The sequence below is a fragment of the Oxyura jamaicensis genome, chromosome Z (genome assembly GCF_011077185.1).
Source record: "Oxyura jamaicensis isolate SHBP4307 breed ruddy duck chromosome Z, BPBGC_Ojam_1.0, whole genome shotgun sequence".
In the NCBI taxonomy this organism is placed as follows: domain Eukaryota; kingdom Metazoa; phylum Chordata; class Aves; order Anseriformes; family Anatidae; genus Oxyura; species Oxyura jamaicensis.
In genome coordinates, this window is record NC_048926.1 from 66,354,098 (window position 1) to 66,357,522 (window position 3,425).

A 3,425-nucleotide genomic window follows, 5' to 3' on the forward strand; every position below is an offset into this window, starting at 1 on the left:
TGAAGGAAATAAAGCATTCAGCATCTCTGCCTTCACGGTGTCTCCTGTTACCAGGACACCCCCCTCATTCAGCAAGGGACCCAGATTGTCCCTAGTCTTCCTTTTACTGTTTACATACTCAAAAAACAAACAAACAAACAAACAAAAAAAAATTATTATTATCTTCTATCTCTTTTGCAAGCCTCATCTCTAGGTGGGCTTTAGCCTTCCTCGTCGCGTCCCTGCAGGCCCTGACAACACTCTTATATTCCTCCCAAGACGACAGAACCTTTTTCCACATTTCATACACCTTCCTCTTCCTTTTGATCTTATCAATGAGCTCCTTGCTCATCCACAGAGGTTTCCTGTCCCCCCTTCCCTGATTTCCTACTCTTAGGGATGCACCGATCCTGAGCTTGGAAGAAGTGCTGTTTAAATGTAACCCAGCTCTCACAAACACCCTTGCCTTCTAGAAACCTAGCCCATGAGATACTCCCAAGCAGGTCCCAAAAGAGGTCAAAATTGGCTCCTTGAAAGTCCAGGGTAGCAATCCTGCTTTTTGCCTTACTTCCTCCACCAAGTTCCATCTTGAACTCCACCATCTCATGGTTGCTGCATCCCAAGCTGCCCCCAACCTTCATATCCCTAACAAGCCCATCCCTGTTGGTAAGGACAAGGTCCAGAAGCACTCCCTGCCTTGTCAGCTCCTCCACCACCTGTGTCAGAAAATTATCTTCAGCGAATTGCAGGAACTGTTTGGACTGCGCGTGCCTGGCCAAGTTGCTTACCCAGCAGATGTCTGGATAGTTGAAGTCCCCCATGAGAACCAGAGCCCATGATCTTGAGTCTACTACCAGATGCTTGTAGAAGGCCTCATTGACCTCCTCCTCCTGATCTGGTGACCTGTAGTACACCCCCACAACAGTGTCCCCCATACCAGCCCACCCTTTAATTCTCACCCCCAAGCTCTCCACTTGCCCTTCACCCTCTCCCAGGTGGAGCTGGGTACACTTTAATTGCTCCCTCATGTAAAGGGCAGCCCCACCCCCTTGCTTCCCCAGTCTGTCTTTCCTAAAAAGGACATAGCCCTCCATGACAGCGTTCCAGTCACCTGACCTGTCCCACCACGTCTCTGTGAGCACAATGAGATTGTGGCCCTGTGATGGAACGCAGATCTTGAGCTCATCCTATTTATTTCCCATCCTCCGAGGAGAGGGGGGGAGGGGACGGGAGGGGAGTTGAAGTCTAAGGAGGAAGTTGTAAGAAACCCATAATTAAAGTTTTCACTGCCTTTTATTTTTGACATTTTTATATGAAGCACTTTCTTGTACATGGAAACAATTTGTCAAATTTGTACTTTGTAATGCCATGTTCATGTAAATTTCACGTGGCTCAGAGAAAAGGTACTAGCTGCATAACATTCACTTGAAATAAGATCTGAGAAGCTGGGACAGAAGTGTATGGCAATATTTCACAACCAAGTGAAATTGCATCTTTTTGGAGATTTTGTTGTTTTTGTTCTTGTTTCTGACAACAAAGCTAACACTTCAAATTTGTGTAAACTTTCAAGCAAGCATTTGTCTGGAACTCAGCTAGAACTTTTGGCTTAGAGATGCTTACAAACAAAAGGACTTCTCTTTTGTAATTTAGATAAAAGTGAAACCTTGTAATATTATTTTCTTAATCGCTGGGAACAGAAGAAATGGTGGGATTTCAGTCATTTGGAGGAAAACAAACAAAAACAAACAAACAAAAACAAAAACAAAAAAAAAAAACAGCTAGATGAACTGGAGAGTAAACTTTCATTCTTATAAATTTAAAAATAAACTCATTTTCTGATAAATCTCCACCTGAATAACCTGCATAATCTCTTCTTGGTAAGAATCTAAATCTCCTTTTTTTTTTTTTTTTTTCTTTTTCTTTTTCTCTAATGAACCCTTGGCTGTATATATGATATCAGTATGCTTCCTGCAGTGAAGATTAAACTGATATTAAAGACCAACAACAGCCCAGAAAGGTTGAACTGAAGAAAAAAAAAATCATATAACATCATACAATATAAATTCATATAATAATATTCCTGCAGTGGCTTATGATTAAAAATAGTGCAGTAAAACAGAACCACATTAATTACATAATATTTACTTCATTGTTTTAATTTATTTTATTTACATGTTTCTAGAATTTTATACTGAACTAAGACCAACTGGGGCTAAATATTTTTAAAGAAAAATCAGCAAAACCACATCTACAAACTACAAACAGTAATATAATGTTGATACAGCTTCTATTTCAACAGAGAGGGTTATTTTTATCTTAAGCATTAATATATTGAACAGGAACTGAAAATGCTTTATCCCTTCATTTTTTAATCTTTATCTCTTCGGTTATTACACACTTCACATTACAATGGCATACAGCTATGCCTGATTGATACCAGTGACACAGAATATAAGTAGCTCCAAAATCAGTATTTTATCTTCATTGTCCATGAGAGGATTTGAAATCGAATCAGTTGAGAGAAATATATATATTTTTCCATTAAAACCATACTCTGTCAACCTGAGAAGTCCCCACCCCTGTACTCCTCTCATGCTCAGATATGTATTGCTTTCCTCTTTGGCTGTATTTGATCCCAGCAAACTTTTTGCTTTAATCTCTTCAATATTGTTGTTGTTCTTGTTGTTGTTTTCAAAATCAGAATCTATGTTTTACAGTGTAATTTGAAATTACTGTTTGCCATTCAATGCATGCACAAAAAACTTTAACAAAATTCACAAAATTCAAGTGGATTGGCTTAATTACAGGAGAGTAAAACAAGCAAACAAACAAAAAGTCTTGAGATCTGAGTCTGAAACTGGAAAATTGTAACACAAAGAAGATAAATAATTTGATAGCCAAAGAGGATGGAAGAAACTACAAAGTCAATTTAAATTGTGGAAGATGCTGGATTCATACATGAATTACAACACGACAACAACAATGATAAAAAGGTATTATGCTAGAACACATTTATGATGCATGAAACTTATGATGTACTCATTCAGAGATCTTGTGGATGGAAATAGCACTGGTGTTTCCAGCTTTGTATCAATTTACCTGGCTAAGATCAATGAGAAAGCTCCTAGGGTAGTTTCCAAACTTTCAAGTGTAACAAACAAACAAGCAAACAAAACCTTCTGTTCTGACTGTCCTTAGTCTTAATAGAATGTTTTTTATTAGTAGTATGGTTAGTAGTAGTAGTAGTATTTAATGAAGTTTCATATTTAAAGTGATTAATTAATGCATAAAGGACACTTCTGTTATAACAACAACAAAACAGCCCTCGTGACAGATCCATTATACATCTGCCATCTAAGACCTGTTCTATGATGCTTCCCCACTTGAGTGGTACGGTTATTTTCAATGATACAGTTTTATAAAAAATAATGTGAATCTTTCTAGGT